General features: G+C 33.9%; 1 protein-coding gene across 3 annotated transcripts in view; it reads right to left on the bottom strand.

The window, feature by feature from the left end:
- The window catches only part of LOC143199320 (CUGBP Elav-like family member 1), a 631,257-nt gene that overhangs the window by 215,686 nt on the left and 388,993 nt on the right, over window positions 1–26,578 (bottom strand). The window lies entirely within an intron of this gene.

Below are 26,578 nucleotides of genomic sequence, written 5' to 3'. Positions count from 1 at the left end.
CATCGAATCCCATGATTTGTTGTTTCATTCGAGGAAATACATTGCCGAAATCTATTAAACACCTTTAGAAACGTATAGTAACGTTGCATTATTGTATTATCCAATTGTCTGTTTCGATTTCAATGATTTAGAAGTGACAATTTTGATGTTGGTGGCAGAGAACAGCTTAGAGGATCAAAAAAGTTCGAAGATAAGTTCTCCAATAGTACAAGTCAAATTCCTCAGATTGGGTAGAAAAGCTGCTGATTTCTCACAAATGGTGCTCAAAATTATTTTAAGAAATGAAACAAGTCTCAACCGTTTAAATAATATTTATTTTTAATCTTTTCATAACATGGAATAAAGTGTAATATTGCGAATTATAACGTTGCACATTTTTTTGCAAAAATTTTACTTGAAGCACTTAAACTTAGACATTGCTACTCAATTTCTTAACCCTTTCCATTTAGCATTTTCCAGCAGTAAGGGAGTTACCATTTTTATGTTTAACAACAAGTATTCTTCAGCAGTGTTTTCAAGGCGTAACACAAAATCCACTCGAGTGGTGATTTTTTTGTCGCAGATTTACGAAGCAATAGAAATCGCTTCAGCACTGGCATCAGATACTTAACTTGTAGCTGTTAAGCTTCTGATGAATTTACAGCGCATATTAAAAAATAAAGGATCGATGAGATAAAATCGCCTTGCAAAGTCTGACGTCAATCCAATAAAAATTCTTGACATGTTCTATAGAAATATGCAAAAGAAGTACAACGTACATTTTCATCCTTTTTAAAACTTGCATCAAGCTTTTAAAAATGTATATTTCGTTCAAACATAGAAGACGTGTTGAGTCATCTAACTCAACATTTAAGATATTAGCACATGACTTGATTGGCTTGGCCTTATGTGGTTAAAATCCCCATATAATGACAATCCATGAGGTTATCCACAGATTAGAGAATTCCCAACAAGACTCCCCTAATGGCAAGAGAATCCTGCTCACACTCTTAAGGAATTTCAGAGAGCTTAACAATTGGACAATCAACCATTTCTAGACGTTTACATGTGATGGGGAAGATCCAAAACGATAAAAAGAGTAAAAGGTAGCAGGTGGGGCAAGAGCCCGCTATTTTTTGATTGCCTGCCATCTTGGTTATGTGACGTTTAGCTCAGTTTCGCTTTAAACAATACTAATCGTTCAGCGCCTCGCAAAACCACAATTTACATCATATCCATGCGAATTTTTGACAGTCGTACGGTACAGCAGACGTTCTGGAATACAACGGACGTCTCGTAACGCTGAAAGTGTGACTATGGTGCGCGATAGTGTTGCAGAATCTTCAGAAATATGAATTTGGAGATGTGGTTCCTCGTTACGTGTTTCTGCATGCAGAAATTCAATTACTCCAAAAATTGCTACCGAGAGATCCTGATCTTGAGCACAGTAATGTAATCCTAAGGCTGTCTGGTGAAATTAAATATTTTTCGTTTAAATTGATAATGAGCGATGAAGCCCATTTTCTTCTCAGTGGCCACGTCAATAAATAGAACAGTTTGTTTTGGGGAACACAGAATCCTCAATTAATCCATGAAACATCATTGCATCCACTAAAAGCAACTGTATGATGCGGTTTTCATGCTGGTCCATATTTTTTTTGAAAATGACCAAGGTGTTGCAGTTACTGTTACTGCTGAACGCTACCAAGGCATGATTCGAAATTTTCTAGTGCCTGAAATGGAAGAGCAAGGAGTACATGACATGTGGTTTCAGCAAGATGGGGTCACAGCATACACAGCTTGTTCAACTATTCGATTACTGAATGATGTTTTTCCACGAACACAAATTTCGCGAAGTGGCGATTTAGCATGGCCAGCCAGGTCTCCGGATTTAACAGCACCAGACTTTTTCTTATGGGTTTTTTTAAAATCAAAAGTTTACGTGAATAAGCCCCGAACGATTCAACATCTTAAAGACAATACTCGTCACGAAATTGAAGAAATTCAGCCTCAGATGTTGCAGGATGTCATGAAAAATACCTTTAAAAGAGCTGAGAATTGCATAGCAAATCACGGTCACCATTTAGTTAATATAATTTTCCAATAATAATGAAAAAAAAAATGTAAAGACAGTGTAAACTTTTTATGAAACCCAAACTTACTTATCTTCTCTTTGAGCAAAGTTATAGGCAATTAAAATGGTAGCGGGACCTTAAGACTTTATTTTAACAAGCACTGGTAACATATAATTTGTATATCAAGTTATTCTGATTGTATTCATCAGTATATTGTAATTCAGGGTTGATCTATTCATTATAACCTCTATCTGGTTTCTTGATGCGTTTTTTGTAGTTAGCCATAATGATTCTCCACGTTTCCGTTCTTGTCGTTTTATTTTTCGCACATTTCATTAAATTCTGTTCCATTTCCTCACTCGTGCTCATTTCTTTTTACGTCATATCCCGTGTGTTCGGGAATTATATCGAGATAAACACAACCCAGTTATCCCCAGCGTGTAGCGTAACGAGCACATGCCGCCGCTAAATTTTTTCATTATCTCCCATTGATCTCGCACAGTAAAAATTACCATTCTTGTTATATCAAAAGAGCACTCTTGACCCGACAAAGCACAATCCTAATATTTGCTAGTAGCTTTTTATCGCTAACAACCCCTTTGGCTCCATGACCCGCTTCACTGTTTCCGCGTTTTTATCTCTTTCTCTCTCTTTTTCTCGTTTTTTTTTGTGTGTGTATGTTATCGCGAGTAGTGAAGCTACCTAGTTAAAGGCTGTGTACGTTGCGGTTGTCAGCTTTGTTTCATGCAAAATAAGAAAACAATGTCGCAGCCGCGTAGGATAAAATGGAGAATATTAAAGAAACACATTGTAGTAAAACTCGAGAAGAAAGCCGCATCAGATATAGAATTATCAAGAATTAGAGCATTTTAATTACTGCAAAATCCCAAATGAAAATTTGCTCTCCATTTTTTATGGTTTCAAGTAAAAGATATGGTGAAGCTACAGATTTGAGACATAGAGCAAAGACCATATAATCAAAGACCTACAGAACTTGCTATTTCTCATACACAAATAAATAAGTTGTGTTTTGTTTTGTGTGATACTTGTATTTTAAAAAATGTATTTTCTTTATGTTTTGCGTGAAACATCCCCATAACTAGACTCCATAGAGCTATATCAGATTCAGAATTTGTTTATACAACAACACGTTATTATGTAGGGATAATTGGGATTTTCTTTCAATTAATCAGTACATATTTTTACATTTAAAATTAATTTTTTTCCTTTCATTTGTGATATGCTTCTTCCAGGGCAGTAGGGTTAAATTGAAGCCCCAATGTAGTAGTATTGGATTTAAATAATATTTATTTTTAATATTTTCATAATATGGAATAAAGTGTAATGTTGCGAATTATAACGTTGCACATTTTTTTGCAAGCATTTTACTTCAAGCACTTAAATTTAGACATTGCTACTCAATTTCTTAACCCTGCCCATTCAACATTTTCCAGCAGTAAGGAGGTTACAATTTTTATGTTTAGCAACAAGTATTCTTCAGCAGTGTTTTCAGGGCGTAACACTTTACCCCAGTAGCATTCACCATCAATGAAGCATTCACCCCAGTAGCATTCACCATTTCCATTTTTTTATGGTTTTTAAGTAAAAGATATGGTGAAGCTACAGATTTGAGACATAGAGCAAAGACCATATAATCAAAGACCTACAGAACTTGCTATTTCTCATACACAAATAAATAAGTCATGTTTTGTTTTGTGTGATACCTGTATTTTAAAAATTGTATTTTCTTTATAATGTTTTTTGTGAAACATCCCCATAACTAGACTCCATAGAGCTATATCGGATTCAGAATTTGTTTATACAACAACACGTTATTATGTAGGGATAATTGCGATTTTCTTTCAATTAATCAGTGCATATTTTTACATTTAAAATTAATTTTTTTCCTTTCATTTGTGATATGCTTCTTCCAGGGCAGTAGGGTTAAATTAAAGCTCCAATGTGGTAGTATTGGATACCATCAACATAAATCAAGAAATATTAATGAAAACCAAAGGGCTATAACTCATTTTTTCGACAAAATTAGTTTTTCTTATTCAACATAATTTCCTTCAAGGTTGATACACTGATTATAGTGACCCTCCAACTTTTTGATACCATTTTTGTAGCACGATTTGTCCTTTGCTTCAAAATAGGCTTTAGTTTCGACAATTTGCAACAAGATTCATTCCGAACTTATCCAATGATGAGTGAATTTATAGTTTAAACTAAACAAATCGTACGACGTTGAGGTTTCTCCGTCGGATATTGACCTTTATGTATGGGAAACGAAAAAAAACCTTCCCTTAGTCTCTCGACTGTGTAGCACAATACCCGACAGGGCACACCACTCCATCCCCCTCACCCCATCCCGTCCCCTTGCTCCAAAAACCAACTTCCAACAAAATCAGCACTTCCGCGCTCGTTCTACCCTCCTCCACCACCACTTGGGCGTCCCCTTCACACATCCACTTCTCCGCCACCCTCACCCGCTTTACCTCGTTGAATTTGAAGCTCGGTTAATAATCCAAAAGGTGGCGCTATCGATTCGTTCGCCGTAGACGCGGGGCCTCGTAACAGTCCTCCAGAGGACGCAAACACTCCATAAGGCGCTGACTGCTGACTGCTCCATGCAAATGCTCGCCCGCCCCGTCCCGTCCCGTCTCGCCCTCGGCCGCACCGCCGCCCCGTCGACGAAAACGCAACTTCCGCTCTATCGTCGCCTTTTATTCCTTCAATTTCGCGTGTATTGTCTTTTCGGGTTCCTGGTTTAATCAAACCGGTAGCCGAAGTGTTGAGAAGTTTTCCGATTATCTGGTGCCGAGATGGCTGTTGGATTCTTGCGGGTTTTTGTTTTCCTAGGCTTCAGGTGTATTGGACTTTGTATAGTTCGGCTTTGATTGTAGTTTCTCGTTTTATTCTATTTATACAGTCATAATAAGCCGAAATAATCAGAATAATCTAGAATTGACCTATAAAATTCCTCTAATTGTTAAATGCCTGGAAAATACCTCAAAATATTGGTACAACTACAAGAGGTATAAAAGGTATAGTAAGCCTTATAACCACAATATGAAGCAGTGATTTTGTATAATCAAGTCACTGCTTCATATTTGTGATTACTTTGATTAAAAATACGTAAGCCAATAAATAGTCATTCAGTTTTTCCAGTTTTATAACACTTTTGTTTCAATATTTTATTTATATTAGAATGTTGTTATATGTTAAAGCCAAAGCTAAACTAGGAAACATTGCTATGTTTTAACGTCATCAATGAAGATTATTCATTCGACGTAGTAGTTTTATTTAATCTCATTTTCATCATTTTCTTCCTTACAACATTACCAAAAACTTATTTTCATAGATAAGAATTTATAGAAAAATGAACAGATTTAATTTTACTAACATTTTTATACAGGCTTATAATTATATTTAAATTAAATTATTGTAATGTTTGTTTGCTGTATATCTATCTCAATAAGACAAACAGACCACTGAAATAAAAAAAAATGTTAATTTGCAATATTTGCTTTTTATAGTTAATTTTTCATATTTTCTGCCACAGTTTCCAACATCGTTTTTGTATTCCTCGTATCTAATTTAACGTTTTTCCATTCCATTCCATTCTCATATTCTAATTTCTCATCCATATTGTTCAAATACTTTAGACTAAAAGCATAGCAGAACAAACTCAAAATCAAAGAAGTAAAAAATATGTATTTATCCTGTACTCATTTTTCTTGTGAATAAGTAGAACTAGGCAACAGAAATAAATTAAATAATAAATTAAGAACCCACTAAGCATATTTAATATATATATATATATATATATATATATATATATATATATATATATATATTAAATATGTTATTTGTTTCTAAAGATGAGTCTTGCAACAGTGCAGTTTTTTGTTGTTAAAATCTTTACTACTAACGTATTTTTATACCGGTTAGTGTGGAAATTATCCATAAAAAACTTAGGGATACGCTGTTCTTTGAGGTAAGTAAATCATCCCATTAGACACTGTTAGGAATCATTGGATTAAAATAGTGTAAAGATAGCCCACGAAGAGGCTTAACGGAAGAACTGTTTGGATATGTGGAAAGAAGGATTGTCTACAATAAGACCGTTCGATTTGAATGTGCTCCATCAGATACACAGATGAAAAAATTGTCAGATGGTGGAATTGCGAACTAGTTCACAGTGTGAACAGTTTTGCAGATATGGCAAACATATTAGAGAGAATTTTAATAATAAAGAAGAAACTGAGGAGAAATACAGTCACATTAGAATAACTTGATAAAGAAACACAGCAAGCCCTTCAATAATATATGCATTATGATGTTAAAACGGATTATGTTTAATAACAATTCTGTTTCGTTATATTATTTACATTAGAATGTTGTTATATATTAAAGCCATAAATAAGCTAAGAGACAAAGCTAAATGAGACAACATTGCGACGTTTTAACGTTATCAATTTAAATTACGTAAGTACTCACTAGTTTTATTTCATGTCATTTTCATTACATACATACATATATATATATATATATATATATATATATATATATATTTCATTAAAAAGTATTAGCCACCCAAGGATAGTCCAATTAAAAGTGCGGAACATTGTAATAAAGAAACGGTGATTAACAATAAGGAATACTTCAGGACCAATTCAGGAGAAATTTTCCAACCAAACTAGAACAAATTTGCTGTCCGAGGCCCACGTGTGTGAGCATAACGCTCTAATCGTTACACCACACAAACATTTGCCTAATGTGTTTTTACGAGGTTTCATATCATAAGGTTAGTGCTTAAAAAGCAAAGCGAATGGTTTTTAAACAAAACTGCTTCCGATTTTTCAACACATTGATTATTTTTGATACAAAATATGTGAAAATTTGGTACGATGCTTTGAAATTTGAGCGTTTCCCTCGATTTCCTCCCTTCCCGTCAACAGATCATGATTTGGTTCCAATGGGACCACCTCGGAAAAATCGGCGAACATACATTATATATATATATATATATATATATATATATATATATATATATATAATTGTATTTCTATATATATATATTATATATATGTTGTATTTCTTTTTCTATGGCTTATAGTCACTGAACGTTTAAGTGCTATTTGGTGAATATTCATTTATTTTATTTATATGGAGCTTTCTCAGCAGCGTGTGACGTAACCTTTATTAAGCTTTTTTGAAAAAGGAAGAGGTTCTATATATATGTACATACATTATATATATATATATATATATATATATATATATATATATATAAATATATATATATATATATATATATATATATATATATATATATAATATATATATATATATATATATATATATATATATATATATATATATATATATAAATATATATATATATATATATATATATATATATATATATATAAATATATATATATATATATATATATATATATATATATATATATATATATATATATTTAAAAATGCTTTAATAAAGGGTACGCTTTCTAAATAAAAATGATTTATTAATACGTCACACGCTGCTGAGAAAGCTCCATATAAATAAAATAAATGAATATTCACCAAATAGCATTTAAACGTTCGGTGACTATAAGCCATAGAAAAAGAAATACAACTTCCAAAACTGAAACGAACAAAAAATAAACTAGAAGCTGCTACTACACGCGACGAATATTCGAAAGCCGAATTTCCCCATCTATTTTCATTTGTTTCTCTCGCCCGCTCGTCTTTTTTTCCTTTCGCCAAGCGATCCGACTTAGTCCCTTTTACATTAGCGAAACTTCAAAGTTAACGGAAAGCGCGGTTTGCCGAAGTTTTGGAAAACCGCCAGAGCCTCTCGTCAACTAAACAAGTTGTTTTAGCTGCATTTAAAACAATAGCCGAATAATTTTAGTTTTACCGGATTAACTTTCGTTTTAATTTAAGTTATAAGGAAGTTTCTCGCTGTCGGTCTTCTCGCCGTAAACACGTTTACTCGGCGGATCCTATTTCGGCGCCGATTTATGGGAAATGCGGTGATATTCTGCGAGTTCGCGAAACTATTAATTATCTGCGGGTTCGCGGAAATGCCCATGGTTGAGCGATTCGGATTGACTATATCGTTTCTGCGCTTCTAAGAAAATCACAAGGGAAAAGACAATGTTCAAAGGCTTATGGTTTCTTACACTACGTGCTTCCATGTGTAGTTATCTTTATGACTTCTTAGGTCAGCCCATATACAGGATACATTAGTCCCCAACATCTCTGGATTTGGCGTATGCGCACTCTCCTGTATAGAATAAATCATAGTCATGTCTTCCTTTTCTAACAGCGGTCGATTCTTTTCGAGTCGAGCAGTACGGTCGATCGCATCAAAAGAACAAAAAAATCTAGAATATTTATATTTTGTGTTCTAATAATTCTATAGTAATAACAATTACATTGTTGTATTATCCTTAATGGTCTAGCATACACTGGTTTTAAAATATGAAAGAACATGTAAGGTTATATTTTGAAAAATTATAAAATCCATACAGCATCAGTTTCATTTATAGGGGGAATTTTAGCTGCCAAATTTATAACACATTATTTTCAACGACCTGGAATAGGTATCAACATATGCCAAAATTTCATGATAACAAGAACAGAGAGGAAAATGTTTCTTGTTGTCTTGGAAGTAGTCAGGTCATTAATGAGGTTTGTCCATCAAGAATAGTAGCAAAAACTGTAGTAACTGGTAATAATTAGACATTTATTTTAAACATAATATATTTTAGTAACGATTTACATTTTGTTTTATAGCTAAGATGTAGCTAGAATTTGTTGAGAATAAAAGTGGCAGAATGTGAAATTCAGAGAATCATATATATATATATATATATATATATATATATATATATATATATATACTGTAAAACTGTTCACACTGTGAACTAGTTCACAATTCCACCATCTGACAATTTTTTCATCTGTGTTGGATCATCTGTTCTCATGGAGCACATTCAAATCGAACGGTCTTATTGTAGACAATCCTTCTTTCCACATATCCAAACTGAATGTTTGAAGAAAATGTTTCTTGTTGTGTTGGAAGTAGTCAGGTATATATATATATATATATATATATATATATATATATATATATAAATTGAATTTGTCGTCCCAGTTTTGCTAATTTTTTAAGTTCACTCTGACTGATATTCACTTCAGCCTCTAAGAAATTCTCTTAAAGACGCACAAGTCTCAGGTCATCCCAAAAGATAAAAGATTAAAATGACAGATTTGTTAATCGATTAATACTTTAAATTTATATGAATAAATTCACCTTGAACAATAAACACAGTTGTTTTCTTTTCTCTGTCTTCAATAAAAAAAAAACTAGTGTTTTGTCATTTTTCTACGAATTCATATAGTACATCTTGTTCCTCATACAGTACTTCCCTGTGGTCCCATTCTATCTCCGGATCGCTTGAAATATTCGCAAACAAGGCAGAAACTTCCGAAGTTCACCGAATGCCCACTGGGTTTGTTCATTAAGGACATGTTCTTAAAGATCATAAGAAACTTTGAAGATATATGCAAAAAACCCGAGAAGCGCCCCATAATGCTATTAAAAAATGGAAACCACAAGGCAATAAAACGTATTGGAATACGTTAATTGTTAATATCCATATAAAATAACGACGCGATATCGTTTTAAGCGTTATCCTGTGAACGGCGAGAAATTTTGAAAAAGGGCGAAAGGTAATTAGGGAGGCGCGAGACGTAACACGATCCTCGTCTAGTTCTCGACTCCCTGAGCTCGTAGTAGCAGGAACGACGACAGACCGATCCGTTCTGCTCCAATTATCCAAAACGAATTAGTTTAATTATCTTATCAAAAGTAAATTAACAGGAATATCTGGCACGTACAAAAGACAATTCCCTTAATAAGATAAGATAATTCGTTCGGATCGTACGGTAAATTCGCTGAGTGTCCCCGAACGTCGTCTGAAGAGCAAAAGAGACTAATTAAAGACGTCTCATATTTAGTTGGATTAAGCGTTTTCGGTCCGACGCTAATGTAGATTTTATATTTGAGCTGATGACTCTGTAATGGTGACTTCAGTGTCCGGAAACCATCGAGTTGTTCGAACAGAGTTTATGGAAATCACACAAATGATACTCTAATAGCTTATTCAATAAGTTTATTATAATAAGCGGATTTCTATATCATGTAACACATCAGTTGAAAAGTCCCCGGCCTACCCTAGTAAAACACATTTTTTTGCCAAAATTAGTTTTTTTATTCAACATAATTCCCTTCAAGTGTGATACACTGATTATAGCGACCCTCCAACTTTTCGACACCCTTTTTGTAGTACGATTTGTCCTTTGCTTCAAAATACTTTTCGGCGATTTCGTCCTTTAAACGGTCCAGTAACGCTATGTAGTAGGCGCTGTTGATGGTCCTTCTTTTTCAAGGTAGTCAATGAAAATTATTCCCTGGGCATCCCAAAATAAAGACGCCATAATCTTGCCAGCCGACTGTTGCGTTTTCCCACGCTTTGGAGCTGGTTCACACGTGCACGTTCACATGTGCACACGATAGACGTGCTGGATGCCTGTCTATCGGATTTTGGAGTCAGATGAGTGAGTTATGATTCATTCGTTGTCATATAACGACGCAAAAACTCGGGTTTATTAGGCTACTCGTTGTTGTTTTTGGTCAAAAGAGAGCTCGCGCGGCACCCACTTTTCACAGAGATTTCTCATACTTAAATATTCGTGAATGATATGATGTACACGTTTAGTTGATATCTTTAAAGTGTCTGCTACTGCATTCCATTTTAATTTACGGTCATTCAAAATCATTTTGTGAATTTTTAAAATGTTTTTGTCGGTAACAACCTCTTTTGGGCACCCACTGCGTCCACTGTTTTTGGTGCTCATTTCACCACGTCTAAACTTAGCATACCAATCCTTGATGGATGGTTGATTTTCCATGATCAGCGTCCGGAAACTCGGCATCAAACCAAGTTTTTGCTTCAGTGTATTTTTTCCCTTCAAAAAGCATTATTTTATCAACATGCGAAATTCATTTTTATCCATTTTTTCACAATAACAAAAGTTGCTTCACTCATAATGCCGTAATTTACAAACTAATGATCCGACATCTGTCACATTTATACGCGCATATTTTGAGGGTTAGGGCTAACTAAAACACATGTGGATTTAATTCTAGTAGCGCCATCTATGTGTCAGGCCGGAGACTTTTTTAGACTATTACATTCATACATTCAATAAAACTCCACTTTTTAGACTGCATATATCAACTATGAAAATCATTAAAAAACTTGCCCAAACCCACGAACAAACATTTGTTTCAATGTTAATGTTGAGATTCAAACCTTTTGAGCTGCCGTAGTGCTGCCTTAGTGCAAAATCACAGCATGATGCTAGTGTTTACGTTAACATTAGTGTAAGAAAGTTGAGGGAACCTAATTGATTTTAGTGCGAGAATCTTTATTTTTGTTAAAGTAGTTTGAATAATATCATTGAGATGTTATTTATGTTAATAACGAAAGAACCGAATATACGTACTAGTAGTAGGAGGCAACTAATATGCATTGAACAATAAAATCGGTTTTTCTTATTGAACAATCTGATGCATTCTGTTATAGTCTTAGGAAATATTTATCTTCTCGTTTCAGATTTATGGAAATAAGCAAAACAGTGCTTCATAAACTCACATCGAACAATGTGTGGAACAATAAAACAAAGATAAATAGTCAGGCACTTGATTCCATTTTTCTTCTGTCTCCTCGTTATCAATCGACCTCCCATCCAACACGGGATCGCGTCTAAATATTTTACAGTTGCCGCTCGTGACGCCCGGGGGCGCTACCGACCCGCGATCCGTGGGGCCCCACGGGCTCGCGCTACTGTCAATGGCGAATTTAATCTGAAAATCCGGCAATCTCGTTCACAAACACAATTTATTAGACAAACATAGAGTTCCGTGTCGAGTTTATGTACGAAAATAATGTCGGCGCGCTAAGAGCTCAACGGTTTGGCGGGGGCGGGGGAGGGACGGGTGAGACGGCAGGTTGTCGACGAAAAGTGGCGAGATTATGTGGCTGCTACAGGTATGTGTTTGTCGGAGGGGACGAGATTGGTAAATCTGATCCCGTCATTTTCCAACAGAGAGCAAAAATAGTTAATACAGAGCACTTCTCTATTGAAATACACTCCTACTTTTAACTACTTACTATTTTAAAATCTCCTTTTACGAACTAGGTTTATCTGGACTGGACCTACTGTTTAACGTGGGCTCCGAACCGCGGTCCTCAGCATTAAGTCTACCGACTGGCCAGTGACCAACTTAAGAGTCCATCCCAGAAGACATCCGGTCTTACCCAGCCTGGTTACTAGCGTGACTGCGATCATTTCCAAATATTGAACAATCACAAACATAAATTTACGACCATGAACAGCAGGATTCGAACCCGCGACTATAGCAACAGTAGGTGGACCGTCCTGTCGTTTTTACCACTGCGCCAATAAGCCGGCTGATCGAATGGTATTATAATAATGTTTATTCAACTATTGGTCCTTATAGAATATATAGAATATATCTCAAAAAAATGAGTGGATTTTAAGTGGTTTATGTTATATAACCTACAAATTTTAAGATTTAAATTAATTTAACATGGATGATCGTTTCTTTCTCCATAAAATACGGTTATATTGGGGATCTTTTCTTATTCCGACATATATATATATATATATCTGATTATATTCTGAAAATGCATGAATTTTTTCATTTTCAAGCTGTTCTTTCGTTTTATTTTCTGCTATTTTCAAACATTAATTTTCGCTTCTATTCTATCTATTCTAGAGTATGATCAATTCTGGGAAAATTTCGATGTATATAGTCATGTTCCTTGTTGTCATTTAGGCAAAAAATCGCAGGTTAATTAATCTCGCAGAGATTGAAGAGAATTTTACCTGTACGAAAAGTATCAGGCCTGATACATAGATGACGCTACTAGAATTAAATCTATATGCTTTTTAGTTAGCCCTAATGCTCAAAAGATGCGTGTATAAATTTGACAGCTGTCGGATGATTAGTTTGTGAATTACAGCATTTTGAGTGAAGCAACTTTTGTTATTGTCAAAAAATTTATAACAAAAAATTTCGCACGTTGATAAAATAATGCTTCTTGATGGGAAAAAATACAGTGAAGGAAAAACTTGGTTTGATGCCGGGTTTCCAGACACTGACCCAGGAAAATCAACCATCAAGGATTGGTATGCTATGTTTAGATGTAGTGAAATGAGCACCGAAGACGGTGAACGCAGTGGACGCCCAATAGAGGTTGTTACCGACGAAAACATTTAAAAAAATCCACAAATTAATTTTGAATGACCGTAAATTGATATTGAATGAAATAGCAGACACTCTAAAGATATCAACTGAACGTGTACATTATATCATTCACAAATATTTCGGTATGAGAAAGTTCTGTGCAAAGTGGGTTCAGCGCGAGCTCACTTTTGACCAAAAACAACGACGAGTTAATGATTCGAAGCAGTGTTTGAAGATGGTTAAACGTAATAAACCCGAGTTTTTTCATCGATATGTGACAATGGATGAAACATGGCTCCACCACTTCACTCCGACGTCTAATCGACAGTCCGAGTATACTGCACACGATGAACCCGCTCCAAAGCGTGGCAAGGTTATGGCGTTTGTATTTTGGGATGCGCATAGAATAATTTTCATTGACTACCCAGAAGAAGAAAGGGCCATCAACAACGACTATTTACGCATTTGAAGAAAAAAAAGGTGAAAACAATCCATGAATTGGGTTTCGAATTGTTTCTCCATCCACCACATTCCCTAGATCTGTCCACAGCGACTATTTCCTTATTATACTAAAAGAATGCTCGCTGGGAAGAAATTTTCGTCGAATGAAGAGGTGATCATACTAACAAAAATGATATCGAAAAGTTGGACAGTCGCTATAATCAGTGTATCATGCTTGAAGGGAATTATGTTGAATAAAAAAACTAATTTTGCTAAAAAATGTGTTTTACTATGGTAAGTCGGGGACTTTTCAATTGACCTGTTACTTCGATTTTTTCGAGATGGAATCCGTAAATTCCTTAAAAAAGTAGCGGCCATTAATGGATATACTTTGAATAAAATATATTATATCGATTATTCAAAATAAGGTTTTAAATTAAAAAAAATGAAACTATTCTATACGCTAGATATATTAATTTATTTATTTTCATAAAACAATGAAGGACGTTCAGAAATGGGGAGACGGGCGCCTTGTCGGTCGCCCGTTTTCTGAATCACCGGCGCTCCCGTGTGGGAACCAACCGGAGGGACGATGGAGAATAATGGCCTGGACTTAGGCCTTTTTTCAGGCTTCAGTAATTTAGATTGTGTGCTAAGGGACCGTTAAAATTACTTTAGTGGACGCTCTTGACCTTTTTATTGGCGAAAAAATGGTCGGCTATCTGGTCAGCAGAGAGAGAGAGGATGTACAAAGATTAGACGGCGCATGAAATCCACTTAAGTTGTTAGCGTCCAGGGATCGATCCAGTTACCGACCTCCTACATAAATAATGACCCACAATAACGGATATAAATTGTTTACTTTTAATTTGTGACGGTTTCTCTGGATAAAATAACACGCTCTTGATATTAAACTTTGATGTTGGGAAACGGGTTTGACATAAAAATATGTTGAACATGTGTAAAAGCGAATTTTATTTGTTGGAAGAACCCCATGGGGGCAGTGTTCTTTGAATTGATTAAAGTCTTCCACAAAGTGTGGCATTAGGGTTTAATGTTCAAGTTAAACAAACTAATGTGTCTGCTTTATCGGAATTTGTATATAGCTGTGAAAGAAAAACCCCATATATGTAAAAATTTCATCCCAACATAGATAAACACATTTCAAGAATTTCTTTCTCACTTACGAGATATTTAGAATTTGAATATCAGCTTTTGTTTAATCTGATTTCTGGTGGACAGAGAACAACCAAGAGAAATTGTTCTTGATTAAGGACTGATAGTAACTGATATGGTTCTGGAGATAATTCCGATGGTTATTAAGATTTTTCTGTACATTTGAGTGGTTTTAACTTTTGATTCATTGAAGGTTTCCTTAGTAAATGCTTTCCTTAACAAAACACTAAGCGAATATTACAGAGTTAAGATGAATGTTGCCAAGAATGTTAACAATTATAATATAGATTCATGGAATTTTAATTCTCCAGTTTTTGGTAAGTTCTTAGTTCCCTCGTGGGACATAAGACAAAGTAGAAGACAAAACCTGGCGTATATATTGTTTTTGCAATATATATATATATATATATATATATATATATATATATATATATATCACTACATAGTATAAAACAAAGTCGCCTTTTCTGTCCCTATATCCCTATGTGCGCTTAAATCTTTAAAACTACGCAACGGATTTTGATGCGGTTTTTTTCGATAGATAGAGTGATTCAAGAGGAAGGTTTACATGTATAATACATGCATAATATACTAAGGCAACATTGCTAATTTTAGAGGTTTCTAACGTGATGTCGTAAATTAACCTATTTTTTTAGGCTTATTTAGCAATTAGCAAAAACGCTGCCTAACCCTACGAGTTAGATCAAATTAATGTACTACAGTATTGTACACCATAAAAAGGTCTACAAAAAAGTCCGCGATGGTATATGTTTATCTTTTAGGGATAAGCCACATTAACCATTTTTATTGTTTACTTTTTACGTGAGAAAATGGCTTATTTACGAAGCTATTTTAAGCAATACGGCATTAGAATTAAGTACCTTAAATACAGTGTGCAATTAGTATAGATCAATATGGTTCCTTACAGCATGTAAATTAAACAAATATTTTCGGACATATTACAAATTTAAAATTTGCGTTTAAAAATGTGTAATGTAATAAAAATTGTATGAATTTAGATATTCCAAAGATAGCAGGAAATCTTCATAGTAAGTATAGGGGAAGAGGAATTGTTTTACTCCAAATTTAATGCGTGCAGGCCAAGGGCAGTAATGAATGAACCAAAAATACTGGATCGATTTTAATCATGTTTTCATTGAGTGACATAGGCATATATATTTTATGCCCGTGCAAAGTCGGAGCGGGCCCCTATGTTTTTATATACAACGTTCATATTTTTTCTGTAGTGTATTTAATTTAGTATCAGCATTGCACCCATATATATATATATATATATATATATATATATATATGTATATTGATAAAAACTATATGAATATATAAATGAACTAACGAAATATGCAATAGTTAAAATGAAACTTACTACATAACTTGCATAGATGAAACACATGGGACAAATATAAAAGGCTGCGACCAAATCTAAGTCGATAGTTAAGGGACGTCCTCTAAATTATTGACATCTCAAAATACCCTTGTTCGGTGGCATGACCTCTTAACTAACGAAAATTTTATTATAGATTATACATTGCAATATATTTAATACGCCACAAGAACGAGCTGAAATAGTGACAATATTTATTTAAAATAATCATTATTATTGCCACTCTGCGGAAATTGCGTCAAGAGTACCCTAATCGTTCAGTGACTCACAAAACCACAATTTATCGTTTGCTCTGGTACGTAATAGTGCTACAGAATCTCCAGAGACATCAATTCGGAGACGTGTTTTCCGGTTACATATTTCTGGACGCAGTTTAAGGCGAATTTTGAAAACTGATTTGAAAATGCTTCCGTACAAAATTCAGTTAGTCCTTAATTCAATTAAAAATTGCTACCGAGAGATCCTGATCAACGAGTTCAGTACAGCAAAGCAATCCTAAGGCTATCTGGTGAATTTGAAGATCTTTCGCCTAAATTGATAATGAGCGATGAAGCCCATTTTCTTTTCAGTGGCCGCCTCAATAAACAGAACATTCGGTTTTGGGGAACACAGAATCTTCAATTAATTCATGAAATAACGTTGCATCCACTAAAAATAACACTATGGTGTTGTATTTATGCTGGGAATATCATCCCTATTTTTTTAAATAACCAAAATATTGCAGTTACTTTTACTGCTGAATGGTACCAAGAGATGATTCGAAATTTTCTTGTGCCTGAAATGGAAGAGCTAGTACATGTAAGACATGTGATTTCAGCAAGATGGGGCCACACCTCACACAGCTCGTTCAATAATTCAATTATTGAATGACGTTTTTCCACGAAGACTAATTTCGTGAAGTGGCGATTTAGCATGGCCAGCCAGATCTCCGGTTTTAACAGCACCAGACTTTTGCTTATATTATATATTGATAAAAACTATATGAATATATAAATGAACTAACGAAATATGAAGTAGTTAAAATGAAACTTACTACATAACTTGCATAGATGAAACACATGGGACGAATATAAGAAATGATGAATTATTAATAGTATTTGTATTGTAAATGCTATTCTTTGAACCTTGGATCAATTATGTTGATTATATACTTTATAAACTTAAGTTTTGGAAAATCAATAAAATCAAAATAGTTAATATAATGATTCTATATACATTCATAATACATACATTTGTATTACGAATTGTATAATATACATTTGTATAATACATAACATAAATTACCTAATTATGTTCTTTATTATTATAATATATACGCTAATCTCAAATATCTATTTCAAACTCATATATTCTCTATTTTAATATATACACATCCATTACTTCATTTACTATTCCATACTTGTGTTTATAACATGAAAGTAAAGGAAGATCATGTATACTTATATTTGATCCTCTGAAATAGTTACAGTTCTGAAAATAATCTTATTTAAGACACTTTGTTATAATATTCAGTAGTGTAGTAATTTAAAATTTTTCATTCATAAACTTTCATATTTGTTTGATTATTTAAATTTAATGGAAATTATATTACACTAAATGCAATTTAAAATAATTTAGTGAGTGTTATATGTTTTAATATAGAGACTTTTATTATCTTAATTAATGTTATATATCAAATACGTTTCTGATCTTATATTGAAGATTCTTCGAAAAGAAGTTGTAGTATCATACCATTGTTAAATTATTATCCTTATTCTGTTATGATAGAGACTCGATCAACTTAATAGGGAGGTCACTAGTTCAATATTTTCATGACTGAAAGAATATCACTATATAAAAACTCGCCTAGATCTCTATCCCGTAGGTGGTGTGAAATAGAGTTCAATGTAAACATAATAAAGCACAACCCTAACCTACAAACTTTTGTGGCAGTATAATTAACTGTAGTTAAAGCCCTTCGATAATATAAGCTTTAGATGTACTATAGTTACATAAGGGTAGTTTAATTTAAGTTGTTAGATTAATAAACACTTTAAACTTCGTCTTGGCCAATTAAATTACTTAAGCGAAAGAGAAATATGAAACCATGTACTGTAGATAAACTGAGATAAAACGTGATATTTCATTAAATACTTTCCGATGATTAATTTCATGCGAATAAACTTGTCGTATCCTCCCCTCTCTCACTCGCGTCATTCAAACCTGCACCCACTCGACTAGGAGAAGAAGACGGGGAAAAAAACTGGAAATAGCGTTTTCTCGCACCGTCAAACTAAATCCAAAGCCACGTCAGTTCGTTTAAGGAAACCTTTCCGCTGCAGAACGTCAATAACTTCTTTGAGGATTTAATGGAAAAGGTTCAATGGTCTATTGATTTAAAAAGGTCCGATAATGGAGCAAAAAGAACGGACGGGCGAGCACTGCGAGTTTCGGTTTATTTATTGTCGAGCGGAAAGTAATTTGGCATTAGAGCAAACCAAAATAGATGTGCGCCCCTCCATCATCTGACGGTCTATCTAGGTTTATGGAGATGGAGGAAGTACTGATACAATTGGTTAATAGTGAATTTTATTATGGGTTAACATTGCAGGAAAATTAAATTAGATTTTCTGCCAAATAACCAATATTTCTCTTGTATTTTCATTCCAGTTCTCTTAGCTGAAGCAATTATGATTTCTAAACCAGGAGTGTCACCTTATGAAACAGCGTCATACCGGTCAATATCACTATTTCCGACAATAGTGATTTTATTGGGGAATGACATACTACTCCGGATCATCAATTTGTTTTCAGAAAACAACATTCTACGATTGATCAAATTTACAGAATCATAGAAATATCAATGCAATAGAAAAACCACTAAAAGGAAATAAAGTTTGCCCCGCAATATTTTTAAATGCTGTTGAAGCTTTCGATGAAGTTTGGCATGAAGGTTTGAATACGACGTGGGGCAAAAGTTCCGCTGTCATTTTGATTGACTATGACTTTGTTCAAAGAAAATATAAGTAAGTTTGGTTTTCACAAAAAAGTTTACTTGGTCTTTACATTTTTTTTGTTATAACTGAAAAATACCTCTCTTGTATTTTAATTCCAATTCTCTTAGCTGAAGCAATTATGATTTCTAAACCAGGAGTGTCACCCTATGAAACAGTGTCATACCGGTCAATATCACTATTTCCGATATCACATACTACTCCCTATCATCAATTTGTTTTCAGAAAACAACATTCTACGATTTATCAGGTTTAGAATCATAGAAACATCAATGTAATAGAAAAACCACTGAAAGGAAGTAAAGTTTGCTCCGCAATATTTTTAAATGCTGTTGAAGCTTTCGATGAAGTTTAGCATGAAGGTTTGGATACGACGTGGGGCAAAAGTTTCGCTATCATTTTGATTGACTATGACTTTGTTCAGAGAAAAGAAGTAAGTTTGGTTTTCACAAAAAAGTTTACTTGGTCTTTACATTTTTTTCGTTATGACTGAAAAATTATTTCGGCTAAATGGTGACCACGATTAGCTATGCAACTTTCGGCCCTTTTTAGGGCATTTTTCATGACATTCATGACAACATACGAGGCTGAATTTCTTCAATTTCATGACGAATATTGTTTTAAGAGGTTGAATCGCTTGGGGCTTATTCATATAAATTTTGATTTTAAAAAGCCCCATAAGCAAAAGTCTGGTACTGTTAAATCCGGAGATCTGGCTGGCCATGCTAAATCGCCACTTCACGAAATTAGTCTTCGTGGAAAAACTTCATTCAATAATTGAATTATTGAACGAGCTGAGTGAGTTGTGGCTCCATCTTGCTGAGCTCACATGTCCTCTAGTACTAGCTCTTCCATTTCAGCACAAGAAAATTTCGAATCATCTCTTGGTACCATTCAGCAGTAACAGTAACTGCAATATTTTGGTTATTTGAAGAAACAGGGATGATGTTTCCAGTATAAATACAACACCATAATTTTGTTGTTAGTGGATGCAATGTTGTTTCATGAATTAATTGAAGATTCTGTGTTCCCCAAAACCGAATGTTCTGTTTATTGAGGTGGCCACTGAAAAGAAAATGGGCTTCATCGCTCATTATCAATTTAGGCGAAAAATCTTCAATTTCACCAGACAGCCTGAGGATTGCTTTGCTGTACTCATCTCGTTGATCAGGTTCTCTCGGTAGCAATTTTTGGACTAACTGAATTTTTGAACGCAAACATTTTCAAATCAGTTTTCAAAATTCGCCTCAAACTGCGTCCAGAAATATGTAACTGGAAAGCACGTCTCCGAATTGATGTCTCTGGCGATTCTGTAACACTGTTACGTACCAGAGCAAACGATAAATTGTGGTTTTGTGAGTCACTCAACGATTAGGGTACTTTTGACGCAATTTCCGCAGAGTGACAATAATAATGAATATTTTAAATAAATATTGTCACTATTTCAGCTCGTTCTTGTGGCGGATTAAATATACTGTAATGTATAATCTATAATAAAATAATATAACTTCTATACGACGTCAATAAACACCGATGGCGCGCAATCGGAATGGTAGCGGGACTTTTGCCTCTACATATATATATATATATATATATATATATATATATATACAAGCAGGTGTGCTGCAGGGAATTTTATTGGGACCAGTCCGTTATCGGCTGTACACTCGGGAGATGGCTGAGTTTAGCTGTTGAAATAGTGAAGTTATATATATACACCTTAGATGTTCTCAAACTCAACGAAATTGTTCATATTTTGATTCTAAAAACATATTATTATGAAGCAAGTCATCCAATTCGTTAGTTAAGAGGTCATGCCACCGAGCAAGGGTATTTTGAGATGTCAATAATTTAGAGGACGTCCCTTAACCATCGACTTAGACTCGGTCGCAGCCTTAACCCAAACATTTTCTTTAAATATTTGAGACGCCCGGATTCCCTAAGTCCTTAACCCATTTTAGTAACGTAATATCCCAAAATTCAACCACAAACTGCCGTACTATTAAACGTGTGGTTGTCTCGAAGTTGAAGGAGGGTCCCGGAATAAATCCAGGGAATAATATTGACGTAGGAGGGCACGCTCCCAGTCACATCCAGAATTTCGTGTTTGGTTTACTAAGACAATATTTATGGTGCGTCGGTGTTTTCTGGCAATTTCCAGTAAAAATATCGTTTATCGCGCTCAACATTATTTCATAATGGCGCTCTTCCGTCGATCCTAGAAAATGTTTTTCTTCGTCTGAATGAAATCGAGCTCGCTATTTTTCCTTACATAGACATTCTAAGACATTGGAGCACAAAAACCGACGTTTTATTTAATTTTTTTCTAACCTAAAATACAATAAATCATTTTAAATGTATAGAAATACGATTTTGTTTTATATCTCAATGTGAGTTTTGTCTAGCGTTGGGAACTATCGACTGTTTAGTTACTGACTGCTTTTTACTATCGACGTTATTTTTGGTTAGACTGATTTTACTACTTTTTACCAGTGACTGTTTCAGTCGACTGTTTTCAGTTGCTATTTTCGGTCCGACTGATTTTGTTACAATTAACAATCGACTGTTTCAGTCGTGTAATTTTAATTACTATTTTTGGTTCTACTAGTTTCGTTCGACTGATTTTTAACGTTCTGGTTCTGTCGTCGCATCCGCGACCTTGAAAAAAATATGCCCAGCTTAGGCCTATATAGATTTATATATATATATATATATATATATATATATATATATATATATATATATATAGGTTTATGATTTTGTTTGTACATAACAATATATTGTATATTAATATAGCAGCATTTTGGAACGATATTATTCAAAATTTTTAATGTAATAGGGCAAGATTAAAATAGTGAATGATAAGTAGTAAAATACTTTTGACATATACTAACATTTCTGGGATATTATTCTATTCCATAGAAAAATTTCATTCCCTTCTACAGATCCACACAACATTCAAATATAAAAGTAATTCTACTTCGTTTAAAATGAAATTACTAATTGCATGTTAATAGTATTCAACAATTACATTTTTCCTTTTCTTTTTTAAAGTTAGTACGTGAAGGAATGTAAAACACGTATAAAATTAACTGCTCCAAGCAATTATTTCCATCCTTTCCTCTCTCACAATTTATACACGAAAGGGTTCGTACATCTTCGTCTGACATCACGAATTGAAAAAAACAGTCGAACCGTGCCTTTGACTCAATATAGTAACCACTATTTTCAGTGGCTAGTTTTTTAACTATCGACTGTTTCGACTAGTTTGGTCCTTTTCCTTTTCATAACCTTATTTTCTTATTTTGTCATACTGAAATTAAAATTTAGTTTACGTTTCCAGTAGGTGCTTGCACATATTTTGATCAGCGATATTTATATAGTCTATTCAAAGTATTTTTGTACATACGTCATCAAGTTGTTTAATGTATTGCCTGTCGCAATTTGTAAATTTGTTTTAGAATGAGATAATATTTTCCTTCCTATTTTATTCTAGTTAAAAAGAGACCCAATAGTGTCTTATTAGTTGTCAAAGTTGTCCGGTTGTCAGACGTATGTAAAATTTTTGAAAGCAATAGGGATAACAGATTATAACTCTAACCTATAAACTATTGTGGCTGTATGATTAACTGTAATATTTAGATGTGCTATATAATGTTAAAATAACTTATCTATTTTATAACATTCTTAAAAATTCATTCAATTCTTATTCTTCAATGAAATAACTGTTAAAGAATGTAACCTACCTGGTAAGTTTGATGATATTGTTCTACACAAAGTTAAAGTGTCACATTTAATAGTAATTTGAATAAATGGACTTCCTGGTGACGCTGCTCGATCAAATCCTAATTCACAGTTTTGTCTTCAACAATTTAAAGGTGGTGATATTATTGTCAATGACATGGAGTACCAAAATCACTAAATAATGTTGTTCGTCCCCTATCAGCAAAACCAGAAAACAAAGAGGACTAAGAGGTAGAGGAGATCTTGTTGAAACCGTCAAAACATTAAATGTTGGTTTGGCAGCATAACGCGAATATAAACTTAGTAATGTTGATAATGGTAACGTAATGGTCTTCTAGCATGTGTTTTATTGTGGAAATAAATTATTCCACCCAAAAAGAAAAGCAACGCAGCGCCACCCACCGAGTCTAATTGCGACTGTAGGCGATTCTTGAATTCAAATAAATATATACAAAACTGTACATCAAAATCGGTCTAATCGTTTAAGAGCGGTTTAGTGACATACGCATGTACAGAAGAATATTATATACAAAGAGAATGTTAGAAGTTTATCATTGTTAAGAACTAAATGAAAAAGACCACTTCATTGTAATTCAACTATAGGGAAGACTTTTTAGCTTATTGTTATAATTCAATATTTATTAATTGTTAATAATTGAGGTAACTATAATCAGTGTAAGAAATTTTTATCAAAATCTGACACGAATGATATCTAGGAGCTTATCCATTATCGCTGTTCCAGCATTTCTGCCAATTAGCAGCCATTTAGTACATTGACCAGTTTCCTGATGTAAACTACTTCCTATTACACGCAACTCCGATAACTATTCACTATTATTGGCACGTGAATAATCCTAGTCATATGTATAGTAATCCCTATTGAAATATTATATTGTCAGACATTATTTACAATAATAAAGGCTTCATTAAGCCATATTATATTTATGAATTAGTCAAATTTCATTATTTTTTCCCATGTAGATATTTGACAACCGTTCTTATAATATTAACTAGTTTTTTTTTAATCAATTGACGCTTATTTTGAAAAAAGACCGCCACATTGTCTTGTATGACCACAAAGGTGACTATATCATTTATGTTAACTTCTTAGAATTGGTGGTTTTAGTTTCATTTGCAGCTATGAGGAGATATCTCAGCCTGTTAGCCTGAGATAATCTTTATAAGAGAAAAAGACTGAAGTTGGCTAAACCACAGACAAACTGAAAGGAAAAATACACGTGTTGGCGTGATAAAAATAAGCCTGACCGTACGATTAAAATTAATGGAAAACTGAACAAAGAAGGTTATCTGGAAATAGTTCAGGGAAATGTAATTCCTTTCTGAGTGAACCTAGTTCATCGGCCTAAAATTTTCTTCTTTAAGAGGATAATCCTAAATACTCGTCAAAGTTAACTCAATGATTTCTAGAGGAAAAATGACACGAAGGAATTTGACCATCATAATCATCATAGTTGCCTAGGAATCGAATTAGTAGGGAATGACAGTGAAGAATCGATGCTTACACAGCTCACCACATTTGTGGGAATTCTTACAAAGAGAATGGAAGACACTGAACTTCGACTACCTAAGTAAATGAATAAAAAAATGAATAGAATTTGTAAACAAGTAAAAAAAAATAGGGCTAGCCAGTTTGAGTCAGTCACCCATTAAAATTGACAACAATACCTGGGCCAGGAATGACAAAGATAAAGCGGATGCTTTCTCTGAATATTTAAAGACAGTATTTAATTCGTACCCGTCTTTCTCAGCACTCCGTTTCAAATGGACCTGCCACATGAGAAATTTACTGTTAAACTAGTAAAACAAACAATACATAAAGAAATCAATTCCGAAAAAGCTCGTGGTTTTAACCTAACAACTGGAAGAATCTTAAAAGAACTGTCAGCAAAGTGTATCAAATTAATCACATTCATATTTAATGGTATGCTAAGACTTAATTACTTTCCTAGCACTTGGAAAGTGGCCCAAATCATTACCTTTGATCGTCCTATAAGCCTGTTATCTATGATCTCTAAATTATTCGAAAAATTATACACGAAGAGACTAAAAATAATCATAGAAGAGAGAAATGTTAGTCCAGACTATCAATTTGGCTTCCGCAATAAACACGGAACAACAGAACAAATACATAGTCAACAAAATTAACAAAAACTTGAACGATAAAAAATATTGCCCCGCTGCATTTCTAGATATTTCTCAGGCATTCGACAAGGTGTGGCACACTGGACTCTATGTTAAATTGAAAAAGCTTTTGCCTCATATGCACTTTCAATTGCTGAAATCGCACCTCACAGACAGATATTTTATTGTCAAACAGGTTGACAAATACACTGGCTTACACCCAATATATTCGGGTGTTCAGTAGGGCTACAGACTACTATTGCAACATATGCTGACGATACAGCAGATTTATCATCACACGAGGATCCAATATCAGCCACAAGAAACCTCCAACTTCATCTTAACAAAATCGAATTGTGGTTAAAAACGTGGCGTATCAAAGCAAATGAGAAGAATCTACACATATGACATTCGCCCTTTGTAGAAGAACATCTCCATCAGTAAAATTGAATAATAATGAACTTCCGCAAGCAGACAACGTTAGATATCTGGGAATGCATTTCGATCAACGTTTGACATGGAAAAAACATATAGTTACAAGACGCAAACAGCTTGGGCTTAAACTAAACCAAATGTATTGGCTGATGAAATGATGGCGTAAATCTAAATTATCAATAGATAATAAGGTTTGGTGTACTCATAAGTCAATACTTAAGCCCACAAGGACCTATGGTATTCAACTGTGGGGCTCTACTAGCAAATCTAACATAGATATCCTCAAGAGGTTCCAGAATAAAGTATTGCAAGTCATCGTCGATGTCCCGTATTACGTGTCCAACAAACTGATTCAGAGTGATATCCGCATAGAACCCATAGCGAGTGTGATTCGGAGTATTAGTGCGAAGTGCTCTGAAAGACTCTTAGTGTTAAATTTGTGCGATGATAGTGAAAGGCGTAGGCTCAAACGCAATCTGCTATACGAACTAATTAATAGACACCTAGAGTGAGATTTAATAATCTCTAGAATAAGCTAGAATAGTTCTTAGAATAAGTTAGGATAGACTTTAAAATAAGTTAGAAGGGTATCTAAAATAAGATTTAGATTATAAGTTGTACAGTAGATCACTTCAATAAGTCACTTACTGAAGTGATCTACTAAATGTCAGGATTATATTATACTGAAACTTAGTCAGTCAGAATTCAACGAAAACTGTTTTTATTTTTTTTATTTGTACTAAGTATGTTTAAATTAACTACTTTATAATATACACTATAACTAACTGTTGGTCTAAGGATTGATTAAGATTTAATGGTAATAAATCAT

This window comes from Rhynchophorus ferrugineus, unplaced genomic scaffold (assembly GCF_030347505.1).
Source record: "Rhynchophorus ferrugineus isolate W39M unplaced genomic scaffold, kcgeb_rfMv2 rfM7, whole genome shotgun sequence".
In the NCBI taxonomy this organism is placed as follows: Eukaryota; Metazoa; Arthropoda; class Insecta; order Coleoptera; family Curculionidae; genus Rhynchophorus; species Rhynchophorus ferrugineus.
This window is presented reverse-complemented; position numbering and strand designations above follow the sequence as displayed.